Raw genomic sequence first — 13,885 nt, forward strand, 5'->3', positions numbered from 1 at the left:
ATGATTCTCTCTCATCATTGATATTTCTATCTCTCTAGCTCTCTCCCTTCCTCTCCGAGATCAATAAAAATATATACTTTTTTTAAAAAAGCAAAGAGCTTTCTTAAAATAAAACAGAAAGAAAATTTTATAATATTTTTGGTCTCTTTAAAATATAAAAAGTCTTGTTTTCTTTTTAGCAGATGTAGGAAGTCATAAGAGAAAAGTCTGAGATGACTTGACTAAATGAGATGAAAAGGATAGAAGGAAGAGAAGGGGGAAAAGAAATTTAAAAAGAAATGGAGAAAGAAAATTAAAATATATCAAAATTAGGATGAAATAAAAATTAAAAGCCAGAAGGTAATCAGTAATTGAAGGAAAACATAAATGTTTCTCCTGTAATATACTTTGAACTCAAATCTACTCCAGTTGTTATTGAAGAATTCTGTAGCCCAGGAGGAAAGCTCAATATTGCAGTACTCTCTCCTAACTGTCTCCTGGGATTCCACTCCTTTATCAGGTCCAGGTACGGTGTCTACTAACCAATAATTTATCCCAGATTTGTTGAGCTGGAATCTCTTGTTATTTTTTATAATAACATAATACAATATTTCTGCTATTTTTATTTAGCACTTACAAAAAGTATCTAAACTATTTGCATGAGACACTCTGCCAAGAGAAACTTTCCTCACCCTTCCCCATAAAATAGAGTCACACAGTGCAAAACTTCGCCAAGTATCTTGAGTAAATATTTTTGCATGGTCAAAACACATACTAAATGGCCTGAGTAATTTTGTTTAATTAAGAGAGACAAATAAATTATCCAGGAACAGATATTAGCTGTCACCATACGCTGGGTCTACTATCTTCTATCTATAATCTGTAAATGACATTTTATTAACATTTTAAAATGTTATATATATATATAAATTATACATGTGGTATATGATATATGATAATTCCATTTAAAGTATAACATATATACACAAAAACATACATATTTATAATGTTAAAAAATCTAGAAAAACTGCAAGAGCTACAAGGAAATACATCTATCTCAATACCAATTATCTATTGTTAGTTAGGTTTTAGAATTATTTTATTGCCTTCTTTTCTATATTTTCCAAATACTGTGAATTTATCTTTTTAAAATTAGAAACAGTACTTTTAAATACATATAAATGTATATAATTATATAGTGTATTCCTCAAATATTATTTTAAAAAAATAAATCTACACTTCTTCTTCCAGTCATGATGAAATAACAAAAATTGAGCTTAACCCCCAGTTGTAAACAATGAGCAAAAATATGAAACAACTGCTTCATATCCCCAGTTGGGGCATGTAGAGAAGGCAACAGATCAATGTTTCTCTCTCTCTTTCTGGTATTTCTAAGAGAAGCGAGAAAACTAAGATGAGCTCTACACTGATAATGGTTTTCTGCCTGGTGCCAAATACTGAGAGAGAATGCAGAGAGGGTTCAGTTGGCCATACTGAGATGAGGAGAAATTTGGGAGGCTGAAGCAGGTGGAAATTTTGGGACAAAGTTCCGGAAAGTAGGCAGCATGAATAAAAAGGGGCCTGTTAGGCGTCCCATTGGGTCTTCACTGAGGTGTAGGCCTGACAAGCTTAGACGTAGTTCAGCTCTGGCACCAACAAATATGTTCTTACTAAACTAGCTCTCCTGTAGATAATAACCATATACTCTGGACAAAATGCAAAACAAATTACCTGAAAGAACTGATAGTGCAAAACAGCAGGCAGATTCTGAAACTTGGAAGAAGGTAAGTGTTGTGTGTGTGTTTTTCATGAGAGCAAGCTACACTTGGAACCATGTAGAGTAGCTAAAACTCAGAAGAAAACACACTGTCAAACAAACTTTTAGACCTGAAAAGTTACATAAAGGAGAGCTGCTGGAAAAAGAGGGGGCAGAAAAAGCACCAAGAGTGAGAGCCACAGACTATTCACATACTCCGCCAACATTTCTAGGTGACCCATGAACTGTGCATGGAGCTGAGTGAAAACTACCCAGCTAAGAAGAACTGAGCTGAAGGTTCAACTGTTATCCAAAAGGCATAATTTGTAATCTGAGTCCAATCAAGGTAATTGCATATAAAAACAAACAAAATAAACAGTTTGGGGACTAATAAAGCAGAATTCAGAGTCTCCAAAATATAATATCAACAATACCAAGAATTCACTCCCAAATTACTTGGCATATGAAATAACAGAAATATATGGCTGATTCTAAAGTGAAAAGAAAATTAACATAAATGGACCTCAGATAAAATTATCAGACAAGCACTGTAGATAAGCTACTATAACAATGCTAAAGAATAGGAAAAAAATGCTCGTAATGAATTTAAAAGAAATAAATTTAAGCAAATAAATGAAGCTATATAATAGAAATAAAGAAAAATTATAGAAATCAAATATAAGACACCTGAAGTTTAAAAGTTTACTGTAATGGTTTAATAGTAAAATGGAGATTAGCAAGGAAAAACATCAGTTAACTTGAAAATTACTGAGTAATTATGATCTGAAGAACAGAAAGAGAAAAGCACACACACACACACACACACACACACACACACACACACACACACGAGTCTTAGGGACCTGTTTGACAATATTAAGAAGTCTAACATCCACTAGGAAGTAATCCTAGTAAGATAGGAGAGAAAGAATGGGACAGAAACAATATTGAAAAATAAAGATCAAATGTTCCCAAATTTGGTAAAGAATTTACAGACTCAAAAAGATCAGTAAAATTCAAGTGGATAAATATGAAGAAAACTACACTTAGGCAGATCATAATCAAGCTGCTGAAAACCAAAGAAAAACGTAAAATCTTAAAAAAAAGCCATAGTAAAATGACACAATGCCTGGGAGGATGGGACAAATGATTCAAATGACATTAGCTCCTAATCCAGAAAAGTAGAGGACAAGAGACAGCAGACCAACATTTTAACACTGTTGAAAGAAAAACAAACAAACCTGGAATTCTACATCCAGCAAATACATTCTTTAAGATAAATCAGACAAAAAAGAAAACTGAGAAAATTCATTAGTAGCAGGTCTGTTATGAAAAATGTTAAAGGAATTTCACCAGGCAAGGGGAAAATAATACAAAATGACAAGTAAAATATATAAAGAAAGACAGATTGCCAGAAATACCAAATAAATTAATTAAGGATTTTTTTCTAATTTATAAATTTCTTTAAAATATAACTGTTTAAATAAAATACAGATGACCCTAGAACATCACGGGTTTGAACATGGGCCCACGTATACCTGGAATTTTTTCAATTGGCCCATGCAGTTCAAATCAGTGTTGTTCAAGGGTCAACTCCATGGTTGGGAATCCACATATGCTAACTATAGTTATGTGGATTTTCAACTGCACAGCAGGTTGGTGCCCTTAACCCATACCTTGTTCAAGGGTCAACTATATAATGTATTGAACAAAGTGGTACAGTTAATAAGCCAATAGAGAAAAAAATAATCTTCAATTTCAAATATTCAATTAATGTGTAAAAATTAAGAAAAGAGAAAAATAAAAAACAAATGAAACAATTATAAAACAAATACAATATGGTATATTTAAGCCCAAATGTATCAATAACTACATTAAATGCAAATGGTCTACAACTAATTAAAAGGCACAGGTTGCCAGATGATAAAAAAGCAAGATCCAATGATATACTGTGCCAAATAAACTATGTTAAATATTTCAAGAAGCAAATTAGTAGTAAAAGGATGGATTACTGGTAAATACATACCATGCAAGCACTAAGTAAAAGATAACTGGCATGATTATATTAAAATCAGACAAAGTAGATTTCAAAAATAAGGAATATTATTAGAGATAAAGAGTTATATTTAATCATGAGAAAGGACCATTCCTCAAAAAATGATTAACCATAGACCTTATATGCATATATGCATTACCTATGGACACAGACAATAGGATGGTGAAGGCCTGGGGTAGGGAATCAGATACAGGGAAGCAATGGGGGGGAAAAGGGAGATATCTGTAATATTATCAACAATAAGTATTTTTTTAAATGTGTATGCACCTAAATAACAAAGCTTCAAAATACATAAAGCAAACTTTAAAAAAAAAGGGAGAAAGGGACAATATATTAATTATAGTTAGAGGTTTCAACACTTTTTTTCTCAGTAATTGATAAAAGTAAGTGAAAAATCAGAAAATATTAATAACTTGAATAACATTATCAAATTACTTGATCTAAATGACATTTATAGACCATTCCAAAATTCAATAATTAAAGGATATAAATACCTCCCTTTTAATTGCACACCAAGATAGACTATACCTGGACCATAAAAATAAGTCTTAATAAAATGAGAAGATTAAGAGAAATGTATAATATATTCTCTGACTAAAATGGAATTGAATTAGAAATCAACACTAGAAAATTATTAAAAATATTTAAATATTTAATGGTAAGTATTAAAATTCAAAATGTTCCATAAATTAAAGAAAAAAATCATAAAGAAATCAGAAAATATTTTGAAGTAACTTAAAATGAAAACACAACATATCAAAATCAGTGAGTTATGATTAGTTTTTTTTTATTAACTTATTACTTTAGATGTTTATATTATAAAGTAAATGGTCCAAAATTAATAATATATTCCTTAAGAATTTATAAAACTTATTTTTTAAAAGAGCAAATTGAACTCAAATTTAGTAGAAGAAAGAAAGATAAAAAGGTAAGAGCAAAAATGAATAAAATGAAACATTTTTTAAAAATCAATAAAACTAAAAACTGAGTTTCTGAAAAAAATCAATAAAGTTAATAAATTCTTCTTTTAAGTAAAGGAGAAGATACAAACTACCACTATTATAATTGAAAGAAGAGACATCACTATAGGTAATACAGATATTAGAAGGATAATAAAAGAATAGTATAGACAATTCAATGCCAAAAAAATATTCAACCACTAGAATAAAATGAAAAAATGATAGATACAAACTCAAATAACAAAACCAAAAAAAAGAACCAAAACAAAGAAACTAAATTTGTAATTCAAAATATTTCCATCAAGAAACCTGGTAGGAAGATTATTTTACTAGTAAATTCTACCAATTATTTAGGAAGAAATAAAACCAGTCTCACACAAACTCTTTTAAAAAAAAAGAGGAGAAAGGAATGCTTACCAACTCATTTTCTATATAGAGACATTGTAAGAAAATAAAAACTACAGAGCAATATCTCTTATGAACATAGATTCAAACTTTCTTTAAACATATTAGATCATCAGATCTAGTCCTATATAATAAAAACGTACTATGCAAATTGTCCCCTTGACCTAGAGTTGTCCAGGAGTTCGACCAGGGGGTGGGGACAGCTGGGGGAGGGAGGAAGCACCCTGCTGGCAGCCAGCAGCCACTAGGGACCCTACCAGTGCGTAAATTTTGTGCACTGGACATCCAGTAACATATAAAAAGGACTAGAGGCCTGGTGCATGAAAATTCATGCACTGGTGGGGGGTCCCTCAGCCTGGCCTGCCCCCTCTCACAGTCCGGGTGCCCTCAGGGTTGGGAGGCAACCCGGCAATCAGGGGAAGGCAACACCCCCATCACACCTCTGCTGCTGCCACTGACAGCAGTGCAAGCCTCGGCTGGCCCTGGTTACCTGAGCCTCAGGAGGCCCTGGGCAGCTGGGCAGCCGCCATCCAAGGCTTGCCTGTGCCTTGGGCCAGCCCTGGGCGGCTGGGAAGCCAACATCCGAGGCTTGCCTGTGCCTCAGGCCGGCCCTAGGCGTCTGGGCAACTGACATCTGAAGCTTGTCTGAGCCTCAGGAGTTGGCTGGGCAGCAAACATCTGAGGCTTGCCTGTGCCTTGGGCCAACCCTAAGCAGCGGGGGGGCTGAGGGTGGGTCCGGCCACACTGTGCTCCTGCCGCTCCCCATCCCCCCCACCGGCTGGGCTGAAAGGACTGTGGGACTCCAGCAGCAGGCACAAGGAACGGCCGGACCCACTTGAGGGCAGTCCAGCTGCACCGTGCACCTGCCATCCCCCTGGTGGGGCTGAAAGGACTGGGAGATTCTGGCAGAGCTGAGGGGACTGGGTGCCACCATCTTGTGGCTACAGGTGCCACCATCTTTGTGATGGCATGATGGTCAATTTGCATATTCCATCTTTATTAGATAGGATAATATAGCATGACCATTGGGGATTATCCCAGGAAACCAATATTACTTTCACATGTGAAAATTAATATAACATCTCATTAACAGAATAAGGTGAAAATAATATAAATATTTCAATAGAACCAGGAAAAACATTTGATAAAATTTAATATCTATTCTTAGTAAAAATTTAGGACAATATAAATCAGTGATGGGCAACCTTTTGAGCTTGGTGTGTCAAACTTCGCCAAAAAACTGAGCATAACTCGGGTAGTGTGTCACTTTGAGGAAAAAACATTATTTCGCATATTTATAGTTTAAATAACATAAATGTATAATTGTTATAATTGTATTTAATAAACCAAAAACTAAATATTTAACTTACCTGCTTAGTGACTTCTTTGTTCATCCGTCAGTCGGTTTCTTTTGTTGGTCTTGATATTATTTAGCTTCTGTGGGGTGCCGTGAACTAAGATAAGTGAGGGGGAGGGGGAATTCTTTAACTAACCTGCCTATTAGTGACTTTTTTGTTGCTGAATTTCATTGGCTAAATCTTCAATTGAAGGTTGGTATTTTGTACACTTCAGGCCCAAGCAAGCGCTACTAACTTCATCTGTCAATCTGTTTCTTTTGTTGATTTGATATTATTTAACACTGAGAATAAGGCCTTACAAAAGTATGTAGAGGGAAAAATTGTGAGTAAAGCCATTGCTATATTTTTCAGGGTGCTAAAAGTGTCTGGTAGTTGGTTCCAGGCATTCCAAATTTCCTGTTCGTAGTGGCACTCCTCTTGATTCTCCAAGCGGCACCTTTCCAGATTCTCAAGCTTTGACCTCAAGTCAACAAATACCTGAGCCCAGATACTGTCTTGAAATTCTGCAAGTTGCATCTCCAAATCATCAATTTGCATCCATTGGAAACCATTTAATTCCAAACTACTGTAGACTACTCATCAGGATACTTAATTATTTTCATGGTCTGTTCTAGACTTCTAAATTGACTAAATCTATCACTAAACTGGTCAAGTAACGAGTCTAAAACATGCTGGTACTTCATATGCAAGAGTTCCATTTCATTTTGTACAGCTGCACTGGCCTTCTCAAAATACTTTGTTACTCAAGAAAAATTCTTATAAGTTTTAGTTTCTACATCTCGCTTGAAAATTTTAACTTTATTTTCAAAAGCTTTTATGTATCCACACATAATGTCAATACTTTTGCCAAAACCTTGTAACTTTAAGTTCAGTTCATTAATATGAACAGAGAGATCTGTAAAAAACATCAGGGTTTTGACCCACTTATCATCATTAAGCTGAGGAAAGTTTCCCAGATCCTTATCGTCAAGAAATACCTTAATTTCTTCAAAGCACTCCACAAAGCGTTCAAGAACTTTGCCTCAGCTCAGCCATCTTACATTATTGTACATCAGCAGTCCACTGTAGGTGGAATCAACCTCCAGTAAAAGTGCCGAAAATTCTCGCTTGTGAAGGGGGCGAGCAGCTATTAAATTAACTATTTTTGTAACAACTGACATTAAGTCGTTTAAGTCAGTGAATCCTGCCTTGGCACATAAAGCCTCCTGATGGATAATACAATGAAAAGGCACAATCGGATGTCCAATAGCTTCTGTAAACAATTTGACAAATCCGACTTTTTCCCCCACCATATTTGGTGCCCCATCTGTTGTCACTGACACAACTTTAGAGATAACAATGCTTAGGTCACGAAATGTTTGTATAACAACCTTACATATTTCACTTCCTGATTTACTTGTTGACACTGATACTAACTTTATCAACTCCTCTCTCATTGTGAGACCATCAGAATATCAACCAATAATGGCCAACTGAGCATGTGATGTGACATCAGTAGTTTCATCAAGAGAGATCGAAAAATATTTACATTTCCTTATGTCTCTCTTTAATTGATGTTGTACGTTTTTGTTCAGTCTCATTCGGTCTTTTATGATATTTCTACTGAGTGGTAACTCAGATATTCTCTTAATAATTGCATCTTTATTCTGCATATCATGAAATAGAACTGGTGCACATCTTAGGAGAGTTTCTTTAATAAATTCTCCCTCACTGAGCACTTTTCCATGCTGAGCTAAAGAGTGAGCAATGCTCAAACTTGCAGATGTTAAATTTGTAGAGCCTTTCATAAATTTAAGGATGGAATTAGATTGGTTCTTATAAAGGTGTAGCTGCCTAGAAATGTATTCCTTCCTTTCATCCTCACTTTTTTCCAAGAGCTGGGAATGATTAGTTTCAAAATGTCTATTTGTATTCCACGTTCTGCTTACTACCGTTTCAGTACATAGAACGCAAAATGATCTGCCATTTTTTTCTATAAAGCCATACATCTCGGTCCATGTCTCTTGAAAGGGTCGGCCACTGCTACTACCACTTCCTTTACTTAACCTTAGTTTTTTATTTTTTGGGTTCTCCATCAGGGGGGCAGTGACAGAAGATAGAATTATAGATAGCTTGTTAGGCCTGCAGGCAATTAGGGGTTAACTAGCCTAACTAACCACAAAATGGTGCATATAACTGTCTTTTAGGAAAGGGCAGGGTTAATAAGCAGAAATAGGGGTTAATAAGGATGCACAACAGTAATAGTGGTGAAATGGAGTCTGCACTATGGAGCAAGATGGTGTTCCTTATGTGAATTAAAATGGCTGCCGCTATTTCTAATGGCGGGAAATGGCACCCATAGCACGCCACAAACCCTCGCCTCTCCCAGCCTCCCCCTCACTTATCTCAGTAATGATGGATTAGAAATCCATGACACCCCAGAACAGTAGATAATGGTTGCTGTGGTTAACTGTTATTTGGTTACTGGTAATAGCAGGGCCCCCAGAGAGGCGTTCCCCCGCTGTGTTCCGCTTCTCCCTGCTCTGCCGGCGGAAGTGAAGGCAAAGATCCCAGCTTAACCGGAAGTCCCAGAACTAGACACTCTGTGCCGGACTTCTGTTGTTTTGGCCTACAGACCTCTGGCACAGTGTCTAATAGGGGAGGATGAAACATTTGCGACTAGAGTCTTGGAGTTAAGACTCTAGTCGCAAATGTTTCATCCTCAGGAGCAGCAAATGTTTCATCCTCGGCATGGGGCCGCCTCAGCGGCCGCGTGTCATCAGAAATGGCTATGCGTGTCAGTGCTGACACGTGTGTCATAAGTTCGCCATCACTGCTATTAATAGAAGAAAAAAATAACTGCACCAAGACTAGAGTGCCTCCTATATCCATGGAATGCTCCTTTCTATGTCTAATTTTGCTTTCATCTGATAATGTACTGGCACCTGAAATTAAAACATAATATCCAGATTAATCTATTATGTACAAGTTGTAACAGTAAAAATTAACAAGTACTAGATGATAATAATTAATTATATTCAGTAAATTCCATTTGAAATTCTTCACTAACTCTCAGCTTCTAGTTTCTCTGAGCAGTTCTATCCAGAATTCAAGAATCATTTGAGCTTTATTCTCCTTCTCAGAATTACACTCCAGATACCTTTTATTACTCAAATTAATAGTCCTAGAAATTAACCTACAAATTGTTCCTTGATTATCCGTATGATCTCGTTTGACATATATAGGGTTATGCTCTTGACTGGAATGCTCTCTCTTCCTTTTTCTATATACAGGAGTTTAAAAACTTTTTCTGGAAATGTCCAGATAGGAAATAATTTCATCTTTGCAAGCCAGAGGGTCTCTGTTGCAAATATTCAATCCTGCTACTTTAGTGTGAAAGCAGTCATATTATATATGAGAAAATGAATGTGGCTGTGTTACAATTAAACTTTATTTACAAAAACAAGCTCTGAACTGTATTTGGCCCATGGCCATAGTTTACTGACTTTGCTCTCTAATAACTTTTCCCTCATTCAAAAGATTGTTCAAACATATTTTACAGTTAGGAGTGGGAGGACCCAACCATCTTGCTTACTCTCTAATATTTGCAGTCATTATAGAAGAATCCTAATATATAAAAAGCTAGGGGCTGTCATGACTGAAACAACTATATGGACAACCTAACAGGCTGTGTGGGGCAACCAGGCCGGCAGGGGGGTTAGTGAGGGATGACCAAATGGCCAAACAGCAGCCTGCGTGGGGCAATTAGGCCTGCAGGTAGAGGCGGTTAGGGGTGATCAGGCTGGCGGGGGGGGGGGGGGGGGGCAGTTAGGGGTGATTAGACAGGCAGGTGAGCAGTTGGGAGCCAGCAGTCCAGGATTGGGAGAGGGATGTCCAACTGATGGTTTAGGCCTCATCCCTGGGATCAGGCCTAAACCGGCAGTCGGACATCCCCTGAGGGTTCCCAATTGGAGAGGGTGCAGGCTTGGCTGAGGGGACCCCCCCCCATGCACAAATTTTGTGCACCGGGCCTCTAGTAAATAAGATTTTTAAATAAAAGTACTTGGGGGAACTACTAAGCAATGTTATCTGGCATGGCCACTGTGGTTCAGTTAGTTGGAATGTCCTCCCATGCACCAAATGTCATCAGTTTGATTCCCAGTCAGGGTGTGTACCTGGGTTGCTAGTTCCATCCCTGGGGCATGGTGAGGGGGGCAGCCATTTAATGACACATCAATGTTTCTCTATTTATGTCTCCCTTCTTTATCTAAAATCAATTAAAAATATATTTTTAAAAGAAATGTTGTCTATATATTTGACTTCTCCCTGCTATTAGGATTAAATTACTCAGGAATGGACCTCCAAGTCTCCCATTTTTATGGACACAAAAGAAGAATGAAAAAAAGATTAAGATCATAATAAACAAAATGATATTAATATAAACTTCTTAAGAAGTACTAATTAGTGCTTAAAAAAATCCAGCAAAGCTCTGGCTGGTATTGCTCAGTGGTTAGAGTGTCAGTCTGTGCATAGAAGGGTCATGTGTTCAAGTCCCAGTCAAGAGCACCTACCTGAGTTGCAGGTTCAATCCCTGGCCCTGGTCATCATGATTGGGAGGCAATTAATTGATGTGTGTCTCTCACATCAATGTTTCTCTCTCTTTCTCTTTCTCCCTCCCTCCCTTCCACTCTCTCTAAAAGTCAATGGGGGAAAAAATATCAGCAAAGAGAGGGGCATCCACTTTAAACCTTTGCTTGATTCATTTTTGGAGTGATCAGGTAGTTTATAGAATAGCCAAGGGAAGAATAGATGTCCATGTGGTATTAATAATTTCTTTGGTTCCTAAGACTGAATGAATGGACACAATGAAAATAAAATCTAACATACAGTAAGTGCGTGGGTTTTTGGTGTTTGGTACAGATATATATTTACACTTACTTGAGCAACTTGGATAGAACTGCAATAAAGAATTAATCCAAGAACAAATACCAGGATTGAGCCTCATCACAAATGCTTTTAATTAAGAGTTTGTTTTTAAATGTTAGCTAAATACTTCCACAGCATTCCATTCACCCTAATAATCCATTGACAAGCTCTCTTGATCTAGGTCCAGTGTATTTTCATCAGTGAAATAAATCTTGTTCTAACCACCAAAGTGATTATATTATTATAGTTCCCTAGGTCTTACACTTAGCATATATAAATGTAGGATCACACTTCTCTGCCCTACTGGAGAGCACTGGCTCACACTGCCTAAGAGAATTCTGGCTCAGTTTGGCTTACTTTGAAATCATATGGATTGAACTCTACACCTGCATTCTCATACTAAGGCCTCCATGCAATGTGAGTCATTACCATTCCCTTTAACCACGATTGTGTTGGGGTAGTAGGTAGGCTCTCCCATAAAACTTTGTCCAGTCTAGCATATCCTCAGCTGAATCAAATGGTTATATTGACTGTGAAGTATCATCAACACAAGCAGGCAAAAAACTCCTATTCCTTCTAAGTCCTCCACCTAACTCTCCTTTGTTAACAATTCTTTGATGCTTTGGGATATATGTTTAAAACATGTGGAGTTTATTGCTGTATTCTAAGTGCCTAGTGCAAACATGAATCTGTTTAATAAGTAACAGTGAACTTAAAATTAAAAAATGAAAAGTTCTTCATAAGAATTTGCATTCCATCTCTCAAGTGTACTCTATTTTACCATTATAACAAGATTAATTAGAAAAATGTTAGCTAAACTTTCCATACTCCCTTGCTTTTTGATCAACCAATATAGTGTGGTTAGGGTAGAATTTTTAAAATTAGATATGAAAAAATTACCTTTTTTTATTTCCACTAGTAAGGAAAAAAAGGGCCCAGAAGAAAGGGAGCATATAGTTTCCTTTTTTTTTTTTTATTGTTTAAAGTATTACATATGTCTCCTTTTTCCCTGATTGAATACAACCCCCCACCCCCCGCCCCCATCTACTCCCACCCCAAGGGCAAGCCCCACTCCCTCAATGTCTGTGTCCATTAGTTATGCTAATATGCATGCATACAAGTCCTTTGTTTGATCTCTAACCCCCCTTCTCTGCCCCTTGTCTCTGAATTTTTTTTTTCTTTTAGAAACTGTTTATTTTCCATCAATCTTATTTCTGACCTGTTAAGAATTTGTGGGAGAACAGCTTAGGACCACTCAGTGGTAGTTCCTACCCATTCAGTAGCCTGAGCAGTGGAGGCTGCAGATCAGTCTCCAGTGGCAGGCTGAGCCCTCCAGTCTTCGGTAGGAAACTGCTGAATGGGTAAGAAGAGGGCACCTGCATGCCTTCAGACCAGTCTGCAACCTCAGGATGAGCAGCAGTGAACTCAGGAGCAGGAGCAGTCCATTCACTCTGAAATTCCTCCGTGGTAACAGCCTTTTCAGCAGCGGCTTGCTCTTCCTTTAAATCTCTTCAGGATCTCTGTAGACGTAAAGATCAGGCATGACTTCCCACTGGTGTTCACGGGAGATGGTGCCACGCATGCGTAGTACTTCCGGGGCCAGCATCCACCATATCAGACCCACTGAGTGAGCCCCCTTGTTGTTTCAAGGGATGGCAATGTCCACATAGCGCAGAGGAGAGTCTGTTACACAGAGCAATGGTGGGCAGGTTAACATAAGACGCCTCTGTGACAGGCTGGTGGTCAGCCCTGGGATCGGTAACCACCAGAAGTGTCAGCTCCCGGAAGCCCCCCTGGATCTGGTTGGTGAAGGTTCCAGGAGTGAAGCAGCGGCAACAGGAGTGGCTCCAGTGGCAGCAGCAAACTTCAGCACGGCTCGCGGGCCAGGATTCCTGGACCATATGACACTGAGGTCAGCTGGGTTTTCGATGGCAACAATGGCACGAGCTGCCAGCAGAAGCTTCTCCCAGGTTCTCTTCAGATTGGTGATGTAGATGCCATCACTTTTCCTTTTGTAGATGCACTGTTCCATTTGGAAGTCAAGGTTGGTGCCACCTAAGTGGGGTTCCTGCTGCAAGGAATTTGAGGACATCTTCCTCCTTCATTTCCAGGACATCAAGCGTTCTGGACATTGTGAAAGTTTCCCTTTAAGTTACGTGGGAACCGAGAACAACGGCATATGGAGCCCTCCCTGGGTAGCGCAGAAAGTTGGATATATTTTTCTTCATCAGTGTATGTGGTTCATTATATCCCACATATGAGTGAGATCATGTGACATTTATCTTCCTCTGACTGCCTTATTTTGCTTAGCATAATGCTCTCTAGGTCCATCCATGCTGTTGCAAATGGTAAAGTTCCTTCTTTTTTAAAGCAGCATAGTATTCCATTGATGTACCACAGTTCCTTAATCCACTCATCTGCTAATGGGCACTTAGGTTGTTTCCAAATCTTAGCTATTGTAAATTGT

General features: G+C 37.7%; 1 pseudogene across 1 annotated transcript; it reads right to left on the reverse strand.

Annotated features, from left to right (window-relative positions):
• Positions 1–12,663: 12,663 nt before the first annotated feature.
• Positions 12,664–13,550, reverse strand: LOC307097000 (small ribosomal subunit protein uS2-like; annotated as a pseudogene). Its single transcript has one exon. The product of its transcript is annotated as a small ribosomal subunit protein uS2-like (transcript).
• Positions 13,551–13,885: the final 335 nt, after the last annotated feature.

This window comes from Cnephaeus nilssonii, assembly GCF_951640355.1.
Source record: "Cnephaeus nilssonii genome assembly, chromosome: 3".
In the NCBI taxonomy this organism is placed as follows: Eukaryota; Metazoa; Chordata; class Mammalia; order Chiroptera; family Vespertilionidae; genus Cnephaeus; species Cnephaeus nilssonii.